This window comes from Perca fluviatilis, chromosome 3, assembly GCF_010015445.1.
Source record: "Perca fluviatilis chromosome 3, GENO_Pfluv_1.0, whole genome shotgun sequence".
NCBI classification, from domain to species: domain Eukaryota; kingdom Metazoa; phylum Chordata; class Actinopteri; order Perciformes; family Percidae; genus Perca; species Perca fluviatilis.
The window spans coordinates 40,333,396-40,348,327 of NC_053114.1; the positions used below are offsets into that span (position 1 = coordinate 40,333,396).

Here is a 14,932-nt window from a genome sequence, read left to right on the forward strand (position 1 = left end):
CAACCGTTTGGTTGAAAGAAATCCAAATTTCTGCTACAGAAACTTAAAAAACGTGTCAAATTTGACCCGAAGACAACACAAGGGTTAAATACTGCTGGATAGCTTAATCTATAAAAGCTAGTTGGTTTTCTTTTATTTCTGTGTCATGCCAAGCATGTGGCCCATCCCATATGGGATTACAGGACAGCAGTATTTAACAGACATCTTCCTGTCTCGCATATACAAATCATGTGGAGAAAAAAAAAAACTGTACAAACAATCAAATATTTACAGATAGAGCTTTTTCTCCCCCTCTTCTCCAAGGCTTTCTCAATATTACTGGATAATGTATTTGCTTCACATATGAACAGCCATCTCAGTCTTTGAGCATCATCCATATTTACAAAATCAATATCTGTTTTTGTCTTACTAGACAAGCATCACGCTGTTCACAGTAAAAAGGACCGTGTAGGAAAACAAAATGTAACTCATGTTCTATATAATTTAAATTACACATCAGACACTTTTCTTCTTCTATATTAAGATATCGTTCAATATATAATTTATTTGTGGATTATATTTCTGTTAATAACTCCAAATCTGCAGATTAATTAAAGCTGTAAAATAAATGCAGTGTGGTTAAAAAGTGCAATATTTGTCTCTGAAATGTAGTGGAGCCCAAGTAAAAAAGTAGCATCAAATGAAAGTACCTCAAATTTGTACTTAAGCACAACATAATTGTAGCCTACTTAGTTACATTCCACCACTGCTGAGTCAGAGTTTTGTTTTTTTGGAAAGAATATAGTAATTTTTCTAAAATTAGATTTGAAGTCTTGACACGTTAAACTTCTGATAATATTTAATACTTACCATTATATGAATGTGGCTTAAAGTATTTTGTTGAGTGAAACTGTAAAAATGTCAGCGATTAGAAGAAACTGATTTTTTTTTTATATGGAAATGTGCTTTAAGTGGCCAGTTGCGCAGTGTTTTTGTGATTGTGCTGGTGTCCTGAGGATGGCGCTGTTTGTAAAGCAAACTGATTTTTGATGAATATATATATGCAATAGTTTTGCAAAATGTTCATTTAATTTAAACAAGAAACATTTGTGTTAAGATAAGGAACTGTTTGAGAATGAAAATAATATATTTTTATCTAATTTTCTGTGTGTGTGTGTGTGTGTGTGTGTGTGTGTGTGTGTGTGTGTGTGTGTGTGTGTGTGTGTGTGTGTGTGTGTGTGTGTGTGTGTGTGTGTGTGTGTGTGTGTGTGTGTGTGTGTGTGTGTGTGTGTAACCCAGTTATATCAGTAGGTCTGGGTTAATGGTGCCTTCAGGTACACTTCGAGAACTCATTTCTCCATGTGTAGCTTGTTGGTTGACATTTATTCAAGATTTCTTTCCTACGAAAAATACCGAAACTTGTTGTTTGTGTGCTGGTGGTACATTTTTAGAAATGTGACGGATACGCAGATCACAAAACCTTTGTCTTAACTAATATAATAAACAGTTTTGGCACAGATTGTTGTTTGTGGAATAGATAGACCAATTATCAGAAGTAAATAACATAAATAGACATAAATATTGTTTTAAATAATATAAACTATACTGATTTTTGGTCTGGAGGTAAACAAAGTTAAGTTTTCCCACCGATTTATAAGCCAATTTATCTTACAAGCATATGATAAATTGGTTTGTGAAATAAATTTATTTTTAAATATCCACCTTTTAATAATATTATTAACTATACTATGTTTGGTTTGGAGTTAAAGGTAGATTATAAAGGTATTTTTCGATGTATTTTCTATCTATTTCTTTCAAGCTAATTAACAGGCATAAAATGAAATGGCTTGTAAAGTAAAAATCTTCCGCCTTTGAAATCCAAAATTTATAGTAAGTTTGTAAATATGTCAAGATTATGTGTTTTGTTTTTACAATTTTAAAATTAAATTTGTCTTACATGAAAAACAATAAATTGGCTTTTTAAAAATATATATATATATATATATATATATATATATATATATATATATATATATATATATATATAATTAACTACCATTTAGTCTTTGTTTGGACTGGAGATAAAGAGATATAACGTTTTTTGTTTGTTGGTTTCTTTTTACTATTTACAAGTGAATTAATCTGACAAGGTTTTCCACTAGTCTATTAAGATTGTTTTTAACTGTAGGCCTACTGTACGTAGTTACAGTAAAGGGAGATTTTTTTTATTATTAATTATTTTTTTAGTTGATAAGAATTCTCATTCATGTATTAAATGAACTCATCGCTACGCTCATGTGAGGAGATGGATGTTTTTTCCAGCCTGTAGTAGCGGTTTTCCCGACAGCCCTGTAAGGCAGCATAAAGCCGGGCAGCAAACAGTGAAGGGTTAAACTGTGTAATAGGATGAATGGATATTGTGGCGAGCAGCATCTGATTACACAGACACGCCAGTAGGCATCGGAGGGGGGAAGACACTGTTTATCCACCAGCCGAAACTGTTCCTCAGTCCCCTCCGAAGAAGAAACCCTTTTTATTTTTGAAATTTCACTCAGGAACTTTACTTTTTAACCGAGGAGAGAAACACCGAAGCCACGGTTATCTAGTGGTACATTTTTCAGATCTTCCCATCGTATAAATGGCTGAGGGGGACCGACGGGTGACTGCGGAGTAAACTTGAAAGATGTCGCAGTTTGTGGAGGTTTGAAAGAGGACTAGCTAAACGCTGTGTTTTTTAACGAGGAAATCCATCAGGAGAGGCGGTCAGACCCGGAGAAGAGAGCGGCTGCAGCTCCAAGAGGATTTCGGTTTGTCCTCGGAGAGAAACAGGTAAGAGACCTCACCTGTCTGCACACAGCACATGTTGACACTCTGCGGTCACATAATCCGGTTTTATATGTACTAATATATATATATATATACATACATACATACATACATACATACATACATACATACATACATACTTTTACTAGCTAACCGAACTGTGTTTTTAACAGAGTAGCTAGCTAACGTTATCGAAAACTGACATAGCTAGCTGTTTGACAGTTGACATCATGATATAAGGAAAATAAAATCTCTAAAAACCTAGCTAGCTATCAGTTAGGTTACTCTTATAAAGTATACAAAGGTTTACAGGGATAATTCGTCTTTACAAAACAGTCACATTTTAAAGCTGAATTAAGTGGTTTTTGACCAGTAGGGGGCAGAAAATCTAAAAAACATCGTTAACTTCAAATCAAGTTGTTATTGCTGACAGTTGTCTGTTTACAAATCCAGCAGACATGGAGCAACATTATCTAGTATGCTATAGTTATAGTACTGCATTATGGGGTCTAGTGGAGGCAGACCCGCAAAATGGGCTTAGCTTAGTCAAAGATACTAAGTTGCTGCTCCAATGCCATTAACTTTCTATTATCAAAATACGCCCAAATATGGACACACCAATAATAATAATAATAATAATAATAATAATACATTTTATTTGTAATTTCATAAAGTAAACACTAGTTTGCAAGGGTCATTCTCCTTCATCAAGTTGTTTGCTAACATGTTAGCCGACAGTTGTCTGTTCACAAATACAGCAGACACGGAGCAATATTATTTTAGCCAGGTGTTGCTAATGCTAATAACATTACCAGCACATGGTTATTAGGCCAACATATGGACACATCAATACTCACATAAATTATTTAAAACAATTACAGGAGTAGTTATTCTCATTTTTCAGATGTTGGATTTACTAAACTTTTAAGTCTTGTTTTTTTTTTTTTTTTTTTTTAAAGCTGCTTTAAGTATATTTGATCAGTAGAAAACACAAAACAAACTGACACAGCATACTGTTATCTTAACAAGTTGTTATGGCTAATATGTTGCTCGGCACTGGGATGATAATGTTGTTCTGTGTCTGTCTGCTTGGCAATATTCACCCTCCTCTTAGCTCTGTTTTGGTCTCCACCAACTCCTGAGCAAAAAAAGCCCATCTTACTCATCCGCTGCTGGATGATTTCTTCACCAGCTGGTCACTTATGTGTCATTCTGCTGCAGGGTACTGTGGACCCAACAGTCAACTTGTTTGTTTGTTTGCATCATGCAAATAATCATGCAAATAAACACACAGCACCCAAGTCGACTGTATGAAAACCGAAAATGTGAATAGTCTAAACGACCTGAGAACAGATAATAACAAAATAAAGGAGTAATACAGAATCAATAGCCTAAATGTAGTGACAGATTTAAGAAGCCAAGAGGCTTTTCATGTGGCTCCCTTTTTGAATACACATATAATGTACAAACAATGTGCAGAACTTATACTGCAGTACTAGATGTAAATTTTTAATTAAAATAAAGCAATTTGGAATTTCATTAAACTTTTTTTTTTTAAGCTGTTTTTTAAAAAGTAGTGGTTCTTGATTTTCAGATAAAAGGATATCTGAAGTTGTGTTTTTGAAATAAAAAATGTATACACTAACAAACTGGAGTTCATGTGGGAAATATTAGGAATGGCAGAACTTAAAATGTGCCATAATTTACCAAAACATTGAGCCGAAAGAGGCTGAAAAGCTTTCTAGAGTTGAAGAGAATCAGAAGATTTATTGTCATTGTGCAAAATGAACAATGACATTTTTAGCAGCAGTTCACCCAGTATTATAAATCTAAATCTAAAAGACAAGAAATAAATAGTAAAACAACAAATTAAAAAGAAATATACAAAATGTATATACATTTACAGAATATGAAAGAAATGTATACACAAAATTAGAAATATACACAGTAGAAGTACTGGTTATTGGTTATTGCACGTGGTCCGTATGTGAAGGTGTGAATGTGTGTGCGTGCGTGCTATGAGTGTGTGTGTTCAGTGTGGTGGCTTGTGGAAAGAAGCTGTTGGGTGATAATTCTGTTTGACACTACAAGTAACCTTTTTTTTTTTTTTTACAGACCTTAAACCTAAAAATGTTTTTAAAATGCTTTGTGAATCTGACACCTCATGATGGTTAAGGAATGAGTGTTGAGTGGACACATTCTCTTCTAAATAATTTCTAACCACTAAAGTTTTCATCAGATGAGACCAGTAGTCAGTTGGTTAATAGAAAGCCATGTGTGGGGGTTTGGGAGTCCCTGACAGGCAGCAGTATTATAGTAGGATCCACGGAGGGGTGGGACAGGCAGGCTGAAACTTTCCCCAAGCTTCAGGCTGCAAATCCTGCCAAGCAATTGGAATTCCATGGAGACATGAATTATGTCAATGCAGAACGTGAACTCCCACCCAGTCTGTCAGCTCTCTTCTGATTGGCTCCCTTATGTGCTTGTTTTTTAAAACTTAAAGTGACGCAAGAAGTCCAAAACTGAAGAGTGCAGGTCAGGGCAATGTCACTTTTGTGTTTCTTTTTAAATTTCATCACATATAGACACATTTTAAACAAAACAGACTCCATGTTAGCTTTGTTCCCCATCTGTTAAACAACAGTATAAAGAATTAATTATTTCTCTTTAGGCAGGTCTTAAGGACATAAAAGATTACCTAAATAAAAAGGTCAAAAGGAATAAATAAAAAGCAAAGCAAACTAGAATGAAACAATAAACAAGTTTTAAAAAGTTAGTAGTCTTTTTTTTTTTCAGCCACTCACACTCCTTTTTAATTTGGGCTACTGATTTTTTTTCTATTAATGATTAACCTGACCATTTATCAAAATAGTCGCCGGTTGTCAGCTCTATTTTTAATTAACCTGCAGTCAAGGTCTTTTCATTAAAGCTGTATTTTTGTCAGAGAATTTAAGTCCTGCCCCGTTCTGTGTGGAATATTTCTAGACAGCGAGGCTTCATACAGTCACACTGAAGTCAAATGTGAACAGCGGGCTAAGCAAGTTCTTCTTTAATCTTTGCAGCATGCAACCGATTGTGCCAGGCCAGCCCCAGCCAGCATCCTGGCGCTCGCAGGCTTGTTGCAGAGCTTGCAGAGCTAAAAGGGAGCTGGCATGGAGGCGGTTCCGGCCCAGCATGGCCTCACTGATGTGGTTCTGGTTAGAAATAAGCTGGGAGACTGTGTGTGTGTGTGTGTGTGTGTGTGTGTGTGTGTGTGTGTGTGTGTGTGTGTGTGTGTGTGTGTGTGCGCTTGTTTAACTATATTTGTGGGGTCCAAAACTGGGAGTCCAGCATACTTGTGGGGCCATAATGCTGGACTCCACAAGTTTAAAGGGCTGTTTGAGGGTTAAGACTTGGTTTTAGGATTAGGGATAGAATTAGGTTATGGTTAAGGTTATTATTCTTTCTTTCTTTATTCACAATACCACTTGAAACATTACAATAATACAGCTGGGGGGGTACAAGATTAATTGGGTAGAGTGAATGGGTCCCCCAAAGAAGCTAGAAAAGCTTATAGGTGGGGGCCCATGATTCAATAAAAAGTAGTGGTACAAACTATAGAATACACAATTACCACAAATAATGATGACTAGTTGTACGCGAGAGGCGCACCAGTACATACATAACATTACATACACATACAATCATACACATACATCCCAGTAGTCCATGAAAAAACTGTTTTATATAAGATATAGGTTAATAAGAAATATTTTTTTAGTTGTCTTTTAAAGTTAGGGTAAGGGTTAAGGTTAGGCATTTAGTTGTGATGGTTAAGGTTAGGGAAAGGGTCTAGGGAATACATTATGTCAATGACGGGTCCCCACAAAGATTGTGTGTGTGTGTGTGTGTGTGTGTGTGTGTGTGTGTGTGTGTGTGTGTGTGTGTGTGTGTGTGTGTGTGTGTGTGTGTGTGTGTGTGTGTGTTGTGTTGTTTTGTGTGTGTGTGTGTGTGTGTGTGTGTGTGTGTGTGTGTGTGTGAGGCTGAGTTGTCCTTTTCTTTCAGTCTGCTGTACTCCGCCTCACTGTGATCCGCTTTCGTTTAGTTTTCTGCCCTCGCCTCGACCAGAGAGCCGTGACGTGGTTTGTTGTGAGTTCCCGTCAGAGCCTCGGACTGTCGGACATTAACAGGAGTGAGATCACCACATGCGCGGGGGTGTGAAATGTTGAATTAATTGCTCAAAAGACCTGCAATTACATTTGATTCACAACTTGGAGATCAAATGTTTGCTGCATTGTTTCATGGACATGAGAAAAGTTTAGGGACAATTACGTCTTGATATCAGGATATTGACAAGGAGTTTTTTTTAACAATGTTTTTATTAATATTTCCTTGCCCGTCCCAAACCCACAACAAAATTTCTCTCTCAACCTCGGCCGTATTACAACAATCAAAAAACAAAAAGCTAATGATATGACAGTATCAGAGTAGCAGCTCCCCTATCTCTTCTCTTTTTTACAAACCGGTCTAATGGCCTCCAGATTTTCTCATACACCCTCTAAATATGTCAGTCTCTCTGTGGACATACATTGCGCCATATTTTTGATCAAAGCACCAATTGTAGGTGCCTCCATTTTCTCAAGACACTTTACCGATAGAGTAGGTCTAGACCACACTCTATAATTTACAAAGACCCAGCAATTCCAGTAATTCAAGAGCAAGCATTTAGTGTGACAGGGCACTGCAGGGCGTAGCAGGACGTAGCAGAGCACTGCAGGGCGTAGCAGGGCATAGTAGGACGCAGCAGGGCACTGCAGGGCGTAGCAGGGCACTGCAGGGCGTAGCAGGGCGTAGTAGGACGCAGCAGGGCACTGCAGGGCGTAGCAGGGCACTGCAGGGCGTAGCAGGGTGTAACAGGGCATAGCAGGGCACGCAGCAGGACCACGGCGACAGGCTGCAACCATGATTTAGGGGCCACCCTAATCCAAGGAAACATGCTGGGCGAAAAGAATACATATGGACTCCGGGGAATAAGCTCTCCAGAGCTAGGTTAGTAACAAGCATTTCTGGAACATGGAAGCACACAGTTGGAAAGCAAGAGGAGAGAGAAGCTCAGTGAGTCAAAGGAAGTCCCCCGGCAGTCAGCATCATTAAGAGAGACCGGTTAAGGAGAGGAGCCTGGTGGGGCTAGAACTCTCCCCAACCGGATTGGGCTGTACTGGCCTGTCTCCCTCTACTTTGATTGTATCATTTATTATATGGTAGATGAATCTGACGACTATGTCGAGCAGGTGGCAGACGATGCAACTCCTCACTCCCTAACTATAAGCTTTATCGAAGAGGAGGGTTTTCAGTTTACTCTTAAATGTGGTGACGGTGTCTGCCCCCCGGACCCAGACTGGGAGCTGGTTTCACAGGAGAGGAGCCTGATAGCTAAAGCCTCTGGCTCCCATTCTACTTCTAGTTTGATCTTTTATTTCAATTGACATATTGTTTAATTTCAAAGCCAGAATTGTGAATCACCAGCATTTACAAACCAAGCATCACTGAGTGAATGAAGCATTCAAATGAAGTTCTGCTTTTGGTTCTCTTGGAACAGGTCTGTCTTTGTCTGCATCTCTCGTTGCTCTCTAATATCTTGTGTCATGAAGCAGCTTGTACTGTATGTGGTTTTGCATTGTTTGATCTTTGTTGCTAACCATTGGCATTCATTGTTTGTGTTCTGGGGAAAGAGGGTGGGGCTCTGGCTCGTGGAACATTCAAAAGTGAAACTGGTGTCAAATTAGAACGGTTATCCATTCATCAGAAAGACAGTCTCGCTTTACCATCAGGATGAAGAATTTGGTCGGGATATCTATCGCTTCGGTTTTAGGTTAGGCAATGTTTTAGGCCTATAAACAGTCGCTTGAATATCTGGAAAAAAAACTTGATTTCAGTAGTTGTAAATTTAAATATAGTATATTGTTTCTGTTGGACGAAAACTTTGTATGCCCAAAACGGTTGCTTTTCAGGAAATGAAAAAGGAAAACTCATTGGAAAACACAATATTGAGCTATTTACTTTCAGCGAAGTCCAATGAAATCACCTCGTCACTGTTTAGATATTTGTAAAACCCACAGACGTAAAGGGTGACCAACAGAACGGAATTATGGTAAGAAATCAAAATGACGAAATATGGAGATACAAGGTTTCTGCCCGACAGCGACAACCAAGTCTGGATCACTACCAAAACAAGTGCTCCTCGAACCGAAGTTTATTTTCACGTTAAGGCTTTTTTTATTTTATTTTTTTTTTATTTTATGTGTCAATATTCTTTTACAATATGATGCAGGCCGATCATATTTTGCATCATCATGACATTTTTGAAACATGTACTGTATAACAATCATAAGTATCCCAACTACTGAGATGAAATTTGAGACAAAAGAGGAATATGCCTTTTCCTTTGATTTACTTCCTAGTTGCGTGCCATTGTTAATGTTGATTCCGGTTCCCAAGATATGAAAGACCAATTTAAAGAAAACCCCCGCTGTTATGCACATTTTAGTCCCATTTACTGCAAACACTTTAATCAAGACTTGAACTACAGTTGACAACAATGGTACTGATATTGGTTTTACCCCAAACTGAAATAAAGTGCTCATATTATGCTTTTTGGCTTTTTCCCTTTCCTTTATTGTGTTATATATCTTTTTGTGCACGTTATAGGTTTACAAAGTGAAAAAGCCCAAAGTCCACCCCAAAGGGACTTACCATCTCAAACAGAAAACACTGTTCACAAACTGCTCCAAACAGCTCTATTGTAGTCCAGCCTTTACTTCAGAGACCAACGTGATCACTTTGTAACACACGTTATAATGCTCGCCTAGCTGCTAGCATGATACACCCTCATACTCTGCTTCTGACTGGCTAGTAGTCCTTACCTAGCTACTGCAGCATGTGCGACTCCCAACAAAGATGGAACAGAAGTGAGATGTCTCACTCTGTCGCTAAAACAGAGAGCTCATCACACAGGGTGAAAAGAGGAGCAGTACAACAAATATATGGTGTTTTCTGAAAATTAAACCACATAAACCTATTCTGATATAACCTCTAAATACAATTATGAACCTGAAAATGAGCATAATATGAGCACTTTAAAATGATTGGAAATGGGTAAATCATTGTTAAAGTTACCTTATCATTGTGTGGCAATGTATTTGTTGTAGGGACTCATTGAAAGCTTTTCCCCTAAAGGAAGATTTAAATGCCTAAATAAATAAAAACAAATCAAATGAGAAAAAACACTTAGATAATTGTGTCATAATTCAATAAAAATATGTCAAAAGAACAGTTATTTAGCTAAAAAGAAATATAAACATAATGGTGTGTATTATATTTCATCTTCTAATCTGAAACAAAACTTCAAAATGAAAGCAGATATGAGGCTTACTCTGATGGATGACCTATATCAAAATGTTTTTGAGTCTGTGCAAGGGGGGGGGACATTCAGTAATCTTTAAAAAACCACAATATGTCTTTGAATATGATCAGAAGTACTTTAAAGTGATTTGTAGTAAATCGGTTAATGAAAATTCCTGGTGTGGTCTTTTTTAAAAACCTGACACTCCCTTCCCAACTCCTTGCAATGCCCAGGCAGGTAATTTTAGAGGTGTGAGCTAACTGCTGTGACCTCCTCTTAAGGGGGGCCGCTGCTCCTCTGGCTGTTTCATTACCCGTCCACTACAGGCTCCATGTGTGGCATTTCACCGCGACCCCCAGAATGTGCCACCTTCCAGCCAGCACCGAGCCATATAACGGCCCGCGTGTCCAGCCCCGTCTGAACGCTGCTGGGATCTAACCGCATGCTGCTCCGCTGACTAACAAACCTCTCTGTGTGTTTTCCCTTTGCTGTCGCATCTGCTTCTGAGGGATCTTCCTCTCTCCATCTGTCCCCTTTTTTTGTCTCTCAGGCCTACGGAGACAAAGACTGTCTTCTGTTTGGACGTCTGTCCATCTATATATTCATCTCTTATAAGGTAAGTCCTGCTGTCACTCTGGACTCTATGCTTCAACAGTGCCTGCATTGTTTGGGTCCAGTACATCATGTTGTTTGTGTGCTGTTTCTGTTCATAATCATGATTATTGTGCTCCTGTCATCACTGGTTGAAAGTAACTAAGTACATTTACTCTCTTTACTTGAATATAATGTGATACTTTATACTTCTAATACTAAGATTAGAAGATTGACACCTCTTTCATGTCTGTATGGTAAAATGAAGCTACCGCTAGCTGCCAGTTAGCTTAGCTTAGCATAAAGACTTGAAACAGGATGAAATACTGTTTCACAACCGCCCTGTAGAGCCAAAACATTTTCTTTTTACACCTTGTTTTTTTTTTTTTACGGATTACGAGGTGCTGGTAGGTGAATTGTGTTACCTTAGATGGAGGTGTCAAACTCAGTTTCCCAGAGGGCCACACTGGAAAATGAGAATCGCATCAAGGGCCAGACATGTAGATTATGGACATGCTTTTATTTAAGAGAAAAAGTCAAATATTTTGACTGTATTATTGCATGTCTCATATACTGTAGTCTTCTCACTTACATTTTGGGCCTAATAAAGCCCCCAAAAAGTTCCTCAGCCAGCTACAAATACGTTGAAAAAAATTGAAAAAAAGTTTAAAAAAGCATCAAAATTGTCTGAGAAAGTGACAAAAACATCAGAAAGCGCCAAAAACTTCCATAAAAGTGGCAAAACATTGAGTAAAGCGTCAAAAACGTTAAATCAAAGTGCCTAAAGCATTGAAAAAAACGCATAAACCCCCGGAAAAAGCAACAAAAATTTAAAAAGAAAAGAAAAAAGCACCAAAAACTTTGGAAAAAGCGACAAAAACAACGTGGGCCTACATTTATTGTGAACCTAAATTGAAATGCGGGCCGGATCAAAACCTGCGAGGGGCCGGATTTGGCCCCCGGGCCTTGAGTTTGACACATGTGCCTTAGACTGAGCTAGGCTAGGCGTTTCCCCTGTTTCCAGTCTTTATGCTAAGCTAAGCTGACTGGTTGTAGCTTCATATTAACTGTACAAACATAGAGGGGTATCGATCTTCTCATGTTAATCTCGGCAAGAAAGCCAATCAGCATATTTCACAAAATGTCAAAACTATTCTATCAAACCTCTTCACACCCGTGGCCGGGTTGGTTCAGTGGGTAGAGCAGGCGCACGCATACTGAGAGGTTTCTGCCTCGACGCAGAGGTCCAGGTTTCGAATCCGACCTGTGACGATTTCCTGCACGTCTTCCCCCGCTCTCTCTCCCCTTTCTCACCTAGCTGTCCTGTCAAATAAAGGTGGAAACAGCCCAAAAGTCTTAAAAAACAAACAAAACAAAAAACATTTTCACACCAGCTATATTTCTGCAGGACATTTTTAAAGCTTGTCATCATTTAACAGGCAGCAGTTGAGACCTGAAAGTTCAAAGTGTTAATGGATGACTTTTAATTTAACTCTCTGGCTTTTAATGTGTGCAAACAAACATTACACTTTAAATTGTTCCATCGATATAGTAATGAGTTTGTTTGCATTGTTTGACAGCAGTCTGACAACATTTACTTATCTCATTTTCGTTTGGAGTGTGTTGCTGCTATAAGATTTGAAGCTGCTGGCCGCGACAACGGTGTAGAAACTTCTTCCTTCTTGCATTCTTCTAGTCTTCACTCGTCACTCAGCGTGTGTGTGCTAACTTAACAGTTGTGACGGCACCGGGCCAGGGGAGCAGTGAGAATCAAGTAATCCTGTAACATGGAAACGAGGCTAATTAAACAGCCTGCGGGCAAGCTCATCCAAGAAGTCATTCACTCCAAAACACTACATTTACAAACTTCAGTTGCCACGTCAAGTGAGGGACAGTGCAGCATGCAGGCTTTCAAACAAACCCATAATGTGCTTTATTTTTTTGCCAACATCATTTTGTAATCATCGTGAGCTTGGTTATCATTTTCTTCCTTTAAACAGTGAGTCTCTCATTTGGTAAAGAGACACAGCAGCGCTCTGGCGCACCTCTGTTGCTGTTGGCAGAGTAGCTGGAGCAAAAAAAACAAAAAAAAGAAGTATCTGAAAACGCTTCTGTTTTTTTTATAGATGTTTGAAGCCTCCGGGCCCTGATGTGTGTTCCTCCTGATGTGTACCTACAGTACATACTCTCGCAAACTCTGCTGGAATGCAGACGTAGCAGAGGAGCTTATAGACTAATACTCGTACAGGCCTCCAAGTACTCGATGTTTAGAAGCATATAGACAGAGCCTGGCTGCAGGGAAACTGTTGGTGTGTACATTAATCAGATTAATGGCCGTGAGTTTTTCCAGTGGAGCTTATGAGGTCTGGACCTGCTTCTCTATCTGTCGCTCCCTCCTCCTCATCCCTCCCTCAGCTGGTCTCTCCCCTCCTCCTCCTCTTCACTGGCCTGACCCATTTCTCTATAAACCAACAACTAGAATCCTCTTTCTGTCTCGCCATGACTCTCTCTCTCTCTCTCTCTCTCTCTCTCTCTCTCTCTCTCTCTCTCTCTCTCTCTCTCTCTCTCTCTCTCTCTCTCTCTCTCTCTCTCTCTCTCTCTCTCTCTCTCTCTGCTACCATCACCCACCTCTTTAGCAGGCCTGTATTAGATGCAGATATCTCCATATTGTCTATTGAATGACACGAATGACAGGATTCCATGTCTCTGATCCTCTTTGTGCTTCTGAACTGAGAAAAAATTGAACTAAGATATCAATAGTGAAGTAAATCGTACTGTGCTTTGAATGGGAAATGTCTGAAACAGCTTGTGTTTTTGACAGGTTTATTGTAATTTAACTGACAGGAGATCTATCCAGCCAGTGGCATTGTAGTGTATTAGGAACAGAAATAGTGGTGTTTGCTGTGGTAGTTTGGACTACAGATCTGCAGCTGTAAAGTGTCAAAAAATTGACACCAGACCCACTCTCAGTTGTAAGTGAGAGTGGGTCAGTTACAGACTCAGTTACAGACTGACTTGCAGAGCAAATCTCAAATTTGCCGGAAGTTCGTCAGCGTTTTCCCAGGCTATCTAGCGCCACAGTCAGGTCAACATTTCAGTTTGTCTTGTTAGCTGACACAGAAGTTGCGGTAGCAGTTGCTTGGATCAGTTAACCCTTTTTTAGGTTGATCACAGAAACAAAGGCAGATTTAAGCGTTTCATTTCTACAAGTAAAGTTTTGTAAATCAACATGTCCAGCTGCTCGCCATTTTCTTAGCACTTTTTCTGTCCACATTTTTCTAGCGAAGATGGAACTTGGAAGATTATGTCTTTTATGTTTTTAATCCCTCCTTTAAAGCTCTGATTTGCTCAATTGTTTTTCCCAACCGGGAGAAATTTGAAGCAGCGATCAGAGGTCTGGAACCAGGCTAAATGATACTCTAAAGACAGATTTCTTTGCGAGTATGTCCTTAAAATACAGACGTACACGATAAAATGACTGTTTAAGTCTTTGTGGTGAGGCAGCCACACCTTAGCAGCACACAAGCACAAAGGGAAGTAGAGGTGTAGAATTCTGTTGTTTATGTCATTTGATACGTGATTAATGTATTTGGTTGCATCTGTAGTAAGTGCGCACTTCTCCTTCGTTTATTTGAGCTCGACAAACCAGCTCCACATGTTCCTTTATGCTGTTGCTGTGTTACAGAAACCGCGTGAGAAGATGCTTGTGTGTTGCTGTGCTACGTGCTCTTTCTCTTCCTCACTCTGTCTCTTAGGCTCGTTAACGTCTCTATTTCACTTTACTTTTTTTCCACACAGCTGTGGCAAGCAACACTTATCTCATCCCGGACAGAGTTTGTTTTCTCCTGCACTTCCCTCGTCTCATCGCTTGTACGTCGCCAGCTTCGCTCTCGCATTGCTCTCGTCTTTCAGCGTTCCTTCCATCTCTCTTGCCCTCTTTCAACGGCACTCCTGTTCTCTGTCGCTCAGGCCTGACACTCTGCTGTCCAGATTTGGATCAAGGACCAACCTGTAGCTTTTGGATGCCTTCAGGATGGTTAATGGAGTGAATGAAAATTAAACCAGGGGCTAAATTGACACAAACCTTCTTGAGGCAAAAACAGAGCTGTGATGGATGACAGAGTTTTTTAAGTTTTTAATGATTCCTGGGTATTT

General features: G+C 39.1%; 1 protein-coding gene across 3 annotated transcripts in view; it reads left to right on the forward strand.

Annotated features, from left to right (window-relative positions):
• Positions 1–2,385: 2,385 nt before the first annotated feature.
• The window catches only part of pacsin3 (protein kinase C and casein kinase substrate in neurons 3), a 46,153-nt gene continuing 33,606 nt past the window's right edge, over positions 2,386–14,932 (forward strand). Inside the window, exons 1-2 of one of the 3 annotated variants that reach the window (XM_039794745.1) lie at positions 2,386–2,808; positions 10,737–10,802. The gene's annotated coding sequence lies outside the window, so the exon portion shown is untranslated. The remainder of the gene's footprint in view (positions 2,809–10,736; positions 10,803–14,932) is intronic. The other 2 variants (XM_039794743.1, XM_039794744.1) reach the window with 2 other exon arrangements.